Source organism: Anser brachyrhynchus (genome assembly GCF_964034855.1).
Source record: "Anser brachyrhynchus genome assembly, chromosome: Z".
In the NCBI taxonomy this organism is placed as follows: domain Eukaryota; kingdom Metazoa; phylum Chordata; class Aves; order Anseriformes; family Anatidae; genus Anser; species Anser brachyrhynchus.
The window spans coordinates 50,798,328-50,811,360 of NC_137697.1; the positions used below are offsets into that span (position 1 = coordinate 50,798,328).

The 13,033-nt window shown below is 58.7% G+C and overlaps 1 protein-coding gene and 1 long non-coding RNA gene across 2 annotated transcripts in view; both read right to left on the bottom strand.

Annotated features, from left to right (window-relative positions):
- Positions 1-13,033, bottom strand: part of LOC308185588 (uncharacterized protein) — a 511,248-nt gene that overhangs the window by 305,389 nt on the left and 192,826 nt on the right. The gene's annotated exons all lie outside the window — the stretch shown is intronic.
- LOC308185589 overlaps positions 1-13,033 on the bottom strand; it is a 656,808-nt gene that overhangs the window by 9,844 nt on the left and 633,931 nt on the right. The gene's annotated exons all lie outside the window — the stretch shown is intronic.

A 13,033-nucleotide genomic window follows, 5' to 3' on the forward strand; every position in this document is an offset into this window, starting at 1 on the left:
ACTGCATCACATGTGGTGCCAGTGCACTCTCTGCACTCACTGCACAGCATCCCCAGTGGTGCCAGTGCACTCTCTGGACTCACTGCACTGCATCCCCAGTGGTGCCAGTGCACTCTCTGGACTCACTGTACTGCATCCCCACTGGTCCAGTGCACTCTCTGGACTCACTGAACTGCATCCCCAGTGGTGCCAGTGCACTCTCTGGACTCACTGCAGTGCATCCCCAGTGGTGCCAGTGCACTCTCTGGACTCACTGCACTGCATCCCGAGTGGTGCCAGTGCACTCTCTGGACTCACTGCACTGCATCCCCAGTGGTGCCAGTGCACTCTCTGGACTCACTGCACTGCATCCCCAGTGGTGCCAGTGCACTCTCTGGACTCACTGCACTGCATCCCCAGTGGTGCCAGTGCACTCTCTGGACTCACTGCACTGCATTAACAGTGGTGCCAGTGAAGTCTCTGGACTCACTGCGCTGCATCCCCAGTGTTGCCATTGCACTCTCTGGAGTAACTGCACTGCATCCCCAGTGGTGCCAGTGCACTCTCTGGACTCACTGTACTGCATCCCGAGTGGTGCCAGTGCACTCTGTGGACTCACTGCACTGCATCCCCAGTGGTGCCAGTGCAATCTCTGGACTCACTGCAGTACATCCCCAGTGGTGCCAGTGCACTCTCTGGACTCACTGCACTGCATCCCCAGTGGTGCCAGTGCACTCTCTGGACTCACTGCACTGCATCCCCAGTGGTGCCAGTGCACTCTCTGGACTCACAGCACTGCATCCCTAGTAGTGCCAGTACACTCTCTGGACTCACTGAAGTGCATCCCCAGTGGTGCCAGTGCACTCTCTGGACTCACTGCAGTGCATCCCCAGTGGTGCCAGTGCACTCTCTGGACTCACTGCACTGCATCCCCAGTGGTGCCAGTGAAGTCTTTGGACTCACTGCAGTGCATCCCCAGTGGTGCCAGTGCACTCTCTGGACTCACTGCACTGCATCCCCAGTGGTGCCAGTGCACTCTCTGGACTCACTGTACTGCATCCCCAGTGGTGCCAGTGCACTCTCTGGACTCACTGTACTGCATCCCGAGTGGTGACAGTGCACTCTCTGGACTCACTGCAGTGCATCCCCAGTGGTGCCAGTGCACTCTCTGGACTCATTGCAGTGCATCCCCAGTGGTGCCAGTGCACTCTCTGGAGTCACAGCACTGCATCCCCAGTGGTGCCAGTGCACTCTCTGGACTCACTGCACTGCATCCCCAGTGGTGCCAGTGCACTCTCTGGACTCACTGCAGGGCATCCCCAGTGGTGCCAGTGCACTCTCTGGACTCACTGTACTGCACCCCCAGTGGTGCCAGTGCACTCACTGGACTGACTGCACTGCATCCCCAGTGGTGCCAGTGCACTCACTGGACTCACTGGACACATCCCCAGTGGTGCCAGTGCACTCTCTGGACTCACTGCCCTGCATCCCCAGTGGTGCCAGTGTACTCACTGGACTGACTGCACTGCATCCCCAGTGGTGCCAGTGCACTCTCCGGAGTCACAGCACTGCATCCCCAGTGGTGCCAGTGCACAAACTGGACACACTGTACTGCATCACAGGTGGTGCCAGTGCACTCTCTGCACTCACTGCACAGCATCCCCAGTGGTGCCAGTGCATTCACTGGACTCACTGGACTGCATCCCCAGTGGTGCCAGTGCACTCTCTGGACTCACTGCACTGCATCCCCAGTAGTGCCAGTGCACTCTCTGGACTCACTGCACTGCATCCCCAGTGGTGCCAGTGCACTCTCTGGACTCACTGCACTGCATCCCCAGTGGTGCCAGTGCACTCTCTGGACTCACTGCACTGCATCCCCAGTGGTGCCAGTGCACTCTCTGGACTCACTGCACTGCATCCCGAGTGGTGCCAGTGCACTCTCTGGACTCACTGCACTGCATCCCCAGTGGTGCCAGTGCACTCTCTGGACTCACTGCACTGTATCCCCAGTGGTGCCAGTGCAATCTCTGGACTCACTGTAGTGCATCCCCAGTGGTGCCAGTGCACTCTCTGGACTCACCGTACTGCATCCCCAGTGGTGCCAGTGCACTCTGTGGACTCACTGCACTGCATCCCCAGTGGTGCCAGTGTACTCTCTGGACTCACTGCACGGCATCCCCAGTGGTGCCAGTGCGCTCTCCGGAGTCACAGCACTGCATCCCCAGTGGTGCCAGTGCACTCACTGGACACACTGTACTGCATCACAGGTGGTGCCAGTGCACTCTCTGCACTCACTGCACAGCATCCCCAGTGGTGCCAGTGCATTCACTGTACTCACTGGACTGCAACCCCAGTGCTGCCAGTGCACTCTCTGGACTCACTGCACTGCATCCCCAGTGGTGCCAGTGCACTCTCTGGACTCACTGCACTGTATCCCCAGTGGTGCCAGTGCAATCTCTGGACTCACTGTACTGCATCCCCAGTGGTGCCAGTGCACTCTCTGGACTCACTGCAGTGCATCCCCAGTGGTGCCAGTGCACTCTCTGGACTCACTGTACTGCATCCCCAGTGGTGCCAGTGTACTCTCTGGACTCACTGCAGTGCATCCCCAGTGGTGCCACTGCACTCTGTGGACTCACTGCACTGCATCCCCAGTGCTGCCAGTGCACTCTCTGGACTCATTGCACTGCATCCCCAGTGGTGCCAGTGCACTCTCTGGACTCACTACACTGCATTCCCAGTGGTGCCAGTGAAGTCTCTGGACTCACTGCAGTGCATCCCCAGTGGTGCCAGTGCAATCTCTGGACTCACTGCACTGCATCCCCAGTGGTGCCAGTGCACTCTCTGGACTCACTGTACTGCATTCCCAGTGGTGCCAGTGCACTCTGTGGACTCACTGTACTGCATCCCCAGTGGTGCCAGTGCAATCTCTGGACTCACTGTAGTGCATCCCCAGTGGTGCCAGTGCACTCTCTGGACTCACTGCACTGCATCCCCATGGTGCCAGTGCACTCTCTGGACTCACTGCAGTGCATCGCCAGTGGTGCCAGTGAACTCTCTGGACTCACTGCACTGCATCCCCAGTGGTGCCAGTGCACTCTCTGGACTCACTGTACTGCATCCCCAGTAGTGCCAGTGCACTCTCTGGACTCACTGCAGTGCATCCCCAGTGGTGCCAGTGCACTCTCTGGACTCACTGTACTGCATCCCCAGTGGTGCCAGTGTACTCTCTGGACTCACTGCAGTGCATCCCCAGTGGTGCCACTGCACTCTGTGGACTCACTGCACTGCATCCCCAGTGCTGCCAGTGCACTCTCTGCACTCACTGCACTGCATCCCCAGTGGTGCCAGTGCACTCTCTGGACTCACTACACTGCATTCCCAGTGGTGCCAGTGAAGTCTCTGGACTCACTGCAGTGCATCCCCAGTGGTGCCAGTGCAATCTCTGGACTCACTGCACTGCATCCCCAGTGCTGCCAGTGCACTCTCTGGACTCACTGTACTGCATTCCCAGTGGTGCCAGTGCACTCTGTGGACTCACTGTACTGCATCCCCAGTGGTGCCAGTGCAATCTCTGGACTCACTGTAGTGCATCCCCAGTGGTGCCAGTGCACTCTCTGGACTCACTGCACTGCATCCCCATGGTGCCAGTGCACTCTCTGGACTCACTGCAGTGCATCGCCAGTGGTGCCAGTCCACTCTCTGGACTCACTGCACTGCATCCCCAGTGGTGCCAGTGCACTCTCTGGACTCACTGAAGTGCATTCTCAGTGGTGGCAGTGCACTCTCTGGGCTCACTGCAGTGCATCCCCAGTGGTGCCAGTACACTCACTGGACTCACTGCACTGCATCCACAGTGGTGCCAGTGCACTCTCTGGACTCACTGCACTGCATCCCAGGTGGTGCCAGTGCACTCTCTGGACTCACTGCACTGCATCCCCAGTGGTGCCAGTGCACTCTCTGGACTCACTGCACTGCATCCTCAGTGGTGCCAGTGCACTCTCTGCACTCACTTCACTGCATCCCCAGTGGTGCCAGTGCACTCTCTGGACTCACTGCACTGCATCCCCAGTGGTGCCAGTGCACTCTTTGGACTCACTGCACTGCATCCCCAGTGGTGCCAGTGCACTCTCTGGACTCACTGAAGTGCATCCCCAGTGGTGCCAGTGCACTCTCTGGACTCAGTGCACTGCATCCCCAGTGGTGCCAGTGCACTCTCTGGACTCACTGTACTGCATCCCCAGTGGTGCCAGTGCACTCTCTGGACTCACTGCACTGCATCCCCAGTGGTGCCAGTGCACTCTCTGGACTCACTGCACTGCATCCCCAGTGGTGCCAGTGCACTCTCTGGACTCACTGCACTGCATCCCCAGTGGTGCCAGTGCAATCTCTGGACTCACTGCACTGCATCCCCAGTGGTGCCAGTGCACTCTCTGGACTCACTGCACTGCATCCCCAGTGGTGCCAGTGCACTCTCTGGACTCACTGTACTGCATCCCCAGTGGTGCCAGTGCACTCTCTGGACTCACTGCAGTGCATCCCCAGTGGTGCCAGTGCACTCTCTGGACTCACTGCACTGCATCCCCAGTGGTGCCAGTGCACTCTCTGGACACACTGCACTGCATCCCCAGTGGTGCCAGTGCACTCTCTGGACTCACTGCACTGCATCCCCAGTGGTGCCAGTGCACTCTCTGGACTCACTGCACTGCATCCCCAGTGGTGCCAGTGCAATCTCTGGACTCACTGCACTGCATCCCCAGTGGTGCCAGTGCACTCTCTGGACTCACTGTACTGCATCCCCAGTGGTGCCAGTGCACTCTCTGGACTCACTGCAGTGCATCCCCAGTGGTGCCAGTGCACTCTCTGGACTCACTGCAGTGCATCCCCAGTGGTGCCAGTGCACTCTCTGGACTCACTGCACTGCATCCCCAGTGGTGCCAGTGCACTCTCTGGACACACTGCACTGCATCCCCAGTGGTGCCAGTGCACTCTCTGGACTCACTGCACTGCATCCCCAGTGGTGCCAGTGCACTCTCTGGACTCACTGAGGTGCATCCCCAGTGGTGCCAGTGCAGTCTCTGGAGTCACTGAAGTGCATCCCCAATGGTGCCAGTGCACTCTCTGGACTCACTGCACTGCATCCCCAGTGGTGCCAGTGCACTCTCTGGACTCACTGTACTGCATCCCCACTGGTCCAGTGTACTCTCTGGACTCACTGCAGTGCATCCCCAGTGGTGCCAGTGCACTCTCTGCACTCACTTCACTGAATCCCCAGTGGTGCCAGTGCACTCTCTGGACTCACTGCACTGCATCCCCAGTGGTGCCAGTGCACTCTCTGGACTCACTGCAGTGCATCCGCAGTGGTGCCTGTGCACTCTCTGGATTCACTGCACTGCATCCACAGTGGTGCCAGTGCAATCTCTGGACTCACTGTAGTGCATCCCCAGTGGTGCCAGTGCACTCTCTGGACTCACTGCACTGCATCCCCAGTGGTGCCAGTGCACTCTCTGGACTCACTTCTCTGCATTCCCAGTGGTGCCAGTGAAGTCTCTGGACTCACTGCACTGCATCCCCAGTGGTGCCAGTGCACTCTCTGGACTCACTGCACTGTATCCCCAGTGGTGCCAGTGCAATCTCTGGACTCACTGTAGTGCATCCCCAGTGGTGCCAGTGCACTCTCTGGACTCACTGTACTGCATCTCCAGTGGTTCCAGTGCACTCTGTGGACTCACTGTACTGCATCCCCAGTGGTGCCAGTGTACTCACTGGACTGACTGCACGGCATCCCCAGTGGTGCCAGTGCGCTCTCCGGAGTCACAGCACTGCATCCCCAGTGGTGCCAGTGCACTCCCTGGACACACTGTACTGCATCACAGGTGGTGCCAGTGCACTCTCTGCACTCACTGCACAGCATCCCCAGTGGTGCCAGTGCATTCACTGGACTCACTGGACTGCAACCCCAGTGCTGCCAGAGCACTCTCTGGACTCACTGCACTGCATCCCCAGTGGTGCCAGTGCACTCTCTGGACTCACTGCACTGTATCCCCAGTGGTGCCAGTGCAATCTCTGGACTCACTGTAGTGCATCCCCAGTGGTGCCAGTGCACTCTCTGGACTCACTGCAGTGCATCCCCAGTGGTGCCAGTGCACTCTCTGGACTCACTGTACTGCATCCCCAGTGGTGCCAGTGTACTCTCTGGACTCACTGCAGTGCATCCCCAGTGGTGCCAGTGCACTCTCTGGACTCACTGCACTGCATCCCCAGTGGTGCCAGTGTACTCTCTGAACTCACTGCACTGCATCCCCAGTGGTGCCAGTGCACTCTCTCGAGTCACTGCACTACATCCCCAGTGGTGCCAGTGCACTCACTGGACTCACTGTACTGCATCATCGGTGGTGCCAGTGCACTCTCTGGACTTACTGCACTGCATCCCCAGTGGTGCCAGTGCACTCTCTGGACTCACTGCACTGCATCCCCAGTGGTTCCAGTGCATTCACTGGACTCACTGTACTGCATCTCCAGTGGTGCCAGTGCACTCTCTGTGCTCACTGCACTGCATGCCCAGTGGTGCCAGTACACTCTGTGGACTCACTGCACTGCATCCCCAGTGGTGCCAGTGCACTCTCTGCACTCACTTCACTGAATCCCCAGTGGTGCCAGTGCACACTCTGGACTCACTGCACTGCATCCCCAGTGGTGCCAGTGAAGTCTTTGGACTCACTGCACTGCATCCCCAGTGGTGCCAGTGCACTCTCTGGAGTCACTGAAGTGCATTCTCAGTGGTGCCAGTGCACTCTCTGGACTCACTGCACTGCATCCCCAGTGGTGCCAGTGCACTCTCTGGACTCATTGTACTGCATCCCCACTGGTCCAGTGCACTCTTTGAACTCACTGTACTGCATCCCCAGTGGTGCCAGTGCACTCTCTGGACTCACTGCACTGCATCCCCAGTGGTGCCAGTGCACTCTCTGGACTCACTGCACTGCATCCCCAGTGGTGCCAGTGCACTCTCTGGACTCACTGTACTGCATCCCCAGTGGTGACAGTGCACTCTCTGGACTCACTGCAGTGCATCCCCAGTGGTGCCAGTGCACTCTCTGGACTCACTGACGTGCATTCTCCGTGGTGCCAGTGCACTCTCTGGACTCACTGTACTGCACCCCCAGTGGTGCCAGTGCACTCACTGGACTGACTGCACTGCATCCCCAGTGGTGCCAGTGCACTCACTGGACTCACTGGACACATCCACAGTGGTGCCAGTGCACTCTCTGGACTCACTGCACTGCATCCCCAGTGGTGCCAGTGCACTCTCTGGACTCACTGCACTGCATCCCCAGTGGTGCCAGAGTACTCACTGGACTGACTGCACTGCATCCCCAGTGGTGCCAGTGCACTCTCCGGAGTCACAGCACTGCATCCCCAGTGGTGCCAGTGCACTCACTGGACACACTGTACTGCATCACAGGTGGTGCCAGTGCACTCTCTGCACTCACTGCACAGCATCCCCAGTGGTGCCAGTGCATTCACTGGACTCACTGGACTGCATCCCCAGTGGTGCCAGAGCACTCTCTGGACTCACTGCACTGCATCTCCAATGGTTCCAGTGCACTCTCTGGACTCACTGCACTGCATCCCCAGTGGTGCCAGTGCACTCTCTGGACTCACTGCACTGCATCCCCAGTGGTGCCAGTGCACTCTCTGGACTCACTGCACTGTATCCCCAGTGGTGCCAGTGCACTCTCTGGACTCACTGCACTGCATCCCGAGTGGTGCCAGTGCACTCTCTGGACTCACTGCACTGCATCCCCAGTGGTGCCAGTGCACTCTTTGGACTCACTGCACTGTATCCCCAGTGGTGCCAGTGCAATCTCTGGACTCACTGTGGTGCATCCCCAGTGGTGCCAGTGCACTCTCTGGACTCACTGCAGTGCATCCCCAGTGGTGCCAGTGCACTCTCTGGACTCACTGTACTGCATCCCCAGTGGTGCCAGTGCACTCTGTGGACTCACTGTACTGCATCCCCAGTGGTGCCAGTGTTCTCAATGGACTCACTGCACGGCATCCCCAGTGGTTCCAGTGCGCTCTCCGGAGTCACAGCACTGCATCCCCAGTGGTGCCAGTGCACTCACTGGACACACTGTACTGCATCACAGGTGGTGCCAGTGCACTCTCTGCACTCACTGCACAGCATCCCCAGTGGTGCCAGTGCATTCACTGGACTCACTGGACTGCAACACCAGTGCTGCCAGTGCCCTCTCTGGACTCACTGCACTGCATCCCCAGTGGTGCCAGTGCACTCTCTGGACTCACTGCACTGCATTCCCAGTGGTGCCAGTGCACTCTCTGGACTCACTGCAGTGCATCCCCAGTGGTGCCAGTGCACTCTCTGGACTCACTGTACTGCATCACCAGTGGTGCCAGTGTACTCTCTGGACTCACTGCAGTGCATCCCCAGTGGTGCCAGTCCACTCTGTGGACTCACTGCACTGCATCCCCAGTGCTGCCAGTGCACTCTCTGGACTCACTGCACTGCATCCCCAGTGGTGCCAGTGCACTCTCTGGACTCACTGCACTGCATTCCCAGTGGTGCCAGTGAAGTCTCTGGACTCACTGCACTGCATGCCCAGTGGTGCCAGTGCAATCTCTGGACTCACTGCACTGCATCCCCAGTGGTGCCAGTGCACTCTCTGGACTCACTGTACTGCATTCCCAGTGGTGCCAGTGCACTCTCTGGACTCACTGTACTGCATCCCCAGTTGTGCCAGTGCAATCTCTGGACTCACTGCAGTGCATCACCAGTGGTGCCAGTGCACTCTCTGGACTCACTGCACTGCATCCCCAGTGGTGCCAGTGCACTCTCTGGACTCACTGCAGTGCATCACCAGTGGTGCCAGTGAACTCTCTGGACTCACTGCACTGCATCCCCAGTGGTGCCAGTGCACTCTCTGGACTCACTGAAGTGCATTCTCAGTGGTGCCAGTGCACTCTCTGGGCTCACTGCAGTGCATCCCCAGTGGTGCCAGTACACTCACTGGACTCACTGCACTGCATCCACAGTGGTGCCAGTGCACTCTCTGGACTCACTGCACTGCATCCCCAGTGGTGCCAGTGCACTCTCTGGACTCACTGAAGTGCATTCTCAGTGGTGCCAGTGCACTCTGTGGACTCACTGCACTGCATCCCCAGTGGTGCCAGTGCACTCTCTGCACTCACTTCACTGCATCCCAAGTGGTGCCAGTGCACTCTCTGGACTCACTGCACTGCATCCCCAGTGGTGCCAGTGCACTCTCTGGACTCACTGCACTGCATCCCCAGTGGTGCCAGTGCACTCTGTGGACTCACTGCACTGCATCCCCAGTGGTGCCAGTGCACTCTCTGCACTCACTTCACTGCATCCCCAGTGGTGCCAGTGCAATCTCTGGACTCACTGCACTGCATCCGCAGTGGTGCCAGTGAACTCTCTGGACTCACTGCACTGCATCCCCAGTGGTGCCAGTGCACTCTCTGGAGTCACTGAAGTGCATCCACAGTGGTGCCAGTGCACTCTCTGGACTCACTGCACTGCATCCCCAGTGGTGCCAGTGCACTCTCTGGACTCACTGTACTGCATCCCCAGTGGTGCCAGTGCACTCTGTGGACTCACTGCAGTGCATCCCCAGTGGTGCCAGTGCACTCTCTGGACTCTCTGCACTGCATCCCCAGTGGTGCCAGTGCACTCTCTGGACTCACTGCACTGCATCCCCAGTGGTGCCAGTGCACTCTCTGGACACACTGCACTGCATCCCCAGTGGCGCCAGTGCACTCTCTGGACTCACTGCACTGCATCCCCAGTGGTGCCAGTGCACTCTCTGGACTCACTGAGATCCATCCCCAGTGGTGCCAGTGCAGTCTCTGGAGTCACTGAAGTGCATCCCCAATGGTGCCAGTGCATTCTCTGGACTCACTGCAGTGCATCCCCAGTGGTGCCAGTGCACTCTCTGGACTCACTGCACTGCATCCCCAGTGGTGCCAGTGCACTCTCTGGACTCACTGAAGTGCATTCTCAGTGGTGCCAGTGCACTCTCTGGGCTCACTGCAGTGCATCCCCAGTGGTGCCAGTGCACTCACTGGACTCACTGCACTGCATCCACAGTGGTGCCAGTGCACTCTCTGGACTCACTGCACTGCATCCCCAGTGGTGCCAGTGCACTCTCTGGACTCACTGAAGTGCATTCTCAGTGGTGCCAGTGCACTCTGTGGACTCACTGCACTGCATCCCCAGTGGTGCCAGTGCACTCTCTGCACTCACTTCACTGCATCCCCAGTGGTGCCAGTGCACTCTCTGGACTCACTGCACTGCATCCCCAGTGGTGCCAGTGCACTCTCTGGACTCACTGCACTGCATCCCCAGTGGTGCCAGTGCACTCTCTGGACTCACTGCAGTGCATCCCCAGTGGTGCCAGTGAAGTCTTTGGACTCACTGCACTGCATCCCCAGTGGTGCCAGTGCACTCTCTGGAGTCACTGAAGTGCATCCCCAGTGGTGCCAGTGCACTCTCTGGACTCACTGCACTGCATCCCCAGTGGTGCCAGTGCACTCTCTGGACTCACTGTACTGCATCCCCAGTGGTGCCAGTGCACTCTCTGGACTCACTGCAGTGCATCCCCAGTGGTGCCAGTGCACTCTCTGGACTCACTGCACTGCATCCCCAGTGGTGCCAGTGCACTCTCTGGACTCACTGCACTGCATCCCCAGTGGTGCCAGTGCACTCTCTGGACACACTGCACTGCATCCCCAGTGGCGCCAGTGCACTCTCTGGACTCACTGCACTGCATCCCCAGTGGTGCCAGTGCACTCTCTGGACTCACTGCACTGCATCCCCGGTGGTGCCAGTGCACTCTCGGGACTCACTGCACTGCATGCCCAGTGGTGCCAGTGCACTCTCTGGACTCACTGCACTGGATCCCCAGTGGTGCCAGTGCACTCTCTGGACTCACTGTACTGCATCCCCACTGGTCCAGTGCACTCTCTGGACTCAGTGCACTGCATCCCCAGTGGTGCCAGTGCACTCTCTGCACTCACTTCACTGAATCCCCAGTGGTGCTAGTGCACTCTCTGGACTCACTGCACTGCATCGCCAGTGGTTCCAGTGCACTCTCTGGACTCACTGCACTGCATCCCCAGTGGTGCCAGTGCACTCTCTGGACTCACTGCACTGCATCCCCAGTGGTGCCATGCACTCTCTGGACTCACTGCAATGCATCCCCAGTGATGCCAGTGAACTCTCTGGACTCACTGCACTGCATCCCCAGTGGTGCCAGTGCACTCTCTGGACTCACTGCACTGCATCCCCAGTAGTGCCAGTGCACTCTCTGGACTCACTGCAGTGCATCCCCAGTGGTGCCAGTGCACTCTCTGGACTCACTGCACTGCATCCCCGGTGGTGCCAGTGCACTCTCGGGACTCACTGCACTGCATGCCCAGTGGTGCCAGTGCAATCTCTGGACTCACTGCACTGCATCCCCAGTCGTGCCAGTGTACTCTCTGGACTCACTGCACTGCATCCCCAGTGGTGCCAGTGCACTCTCTCGAGTCACTGCACTACATCCCCAGTGGTGCCAGTGCACTCTCTGGACTCACTGTACTGCATCATCGGTGGTGCCAGTGCACTCTCTGGACTTACTGCACTGCATCCCCAGTGGTGCCAGTGCACTCTCTGGACTCACTGCACTGCATCCCCAGTGGTTCCAGTGCATTCACTGGACTCACTGTACTGCATCTCCAGTGGTGCCAGTGCACTCTCTGTGCTCACTGCACTGCATGCCCAGTGGTGCCAGTACACTCTCTGGACTCACTGCAGTGCATCCCCAGTGGTGCCAGTGCACTCTGTGGACTCACTGCACTGCATCCCCAGTGCTGCCAGTGCACTCTCTGGACTCACTGCACTGCATCCCCAGTGGTGCCAGTGCACTCTCTGGACTCACTGCACTGCATTCCCAGTGGTGCCAGTGAAGTCTCTGGACTCACTGCACTGCATGCCCAGTGGTGCCAGTGCAATCTCTGGACTCACTGCACTGCATCCCCAGTGGTGCCAGTGCACTCTCTGGACTCACTGTACTGCATTCCCAGTGGTGCCAGTGCACTCTCTGGACTCACTGTACTGCATCCCCAGTGGTGCCAGTGCAATCTCTGGACTCACTGCAGTGCATCACCAGTGGTGCCAGTGCACTCTCTGGACTCACTGCACTGCATCCCCAGTGGTGCCGGGGCACTCTCTGGACTCACTGCAGTGCATCGCCAGTGGTGCCAGTGAACTCTCTGGACTCACTGCACTGCATCCCCAGTGGTGCCAGTGCACTCTCTGGACTCACTGAAGTGCATTCTCAGTGGTGCCAGTGCACTCTCTGGGCTCACAGCAGTGCATCCCCAGTGGTGCCAGTACACTCACTGGACTCACTGCACTGCATCCACAGTGGTGCCAGTGCACTCTCTGGACTCACTGCACTGCATCCCCAGTGGTGCCAGTGCACTCTCTGGACTCACTGAAGTGCATTCTCAGTGGTGCCAGTGCACTCTGTGGACTCACTGCACTGCATCCCCAGTGGTGCCAGTGCACTCTCTGCACTCACTTCACTGCATCCCCAGTGGTGCCAGTGCACTCTCTGGACTCACTGCACTGCATCCCCAGTGGTGCCAGTGCACTCTCTGGACTCACTGCACTGCATCCCCAGTGGTGCCAGTACACTCACTGGACTCACTGCACTGCATCCCCAGTGGTGCCAGTGCACTCTCTGCACTCACTTCACTGCATCCCCAGTGGTGCCAGTGCAATCTCTGGACTCACTGCACTGCATCCCCAGTGGTGCCAGTGAAGTCTTTGGACTCACTGCACTGCATCCCCAGTGGTGCCAGTGCACTCTCTGGAGTCACTGAAGTGCATCCCCAGTGGTGCCAGTGCACTCTCTGGACTCACTGCACTGCATCCCCAGTGGTGCCAGTGCACTCTCTGGACTCACTGTACTGCATCCCCAGTGGTGCCAGTGCACTCTCTGGACTCACTGCACTGCATCCCCAG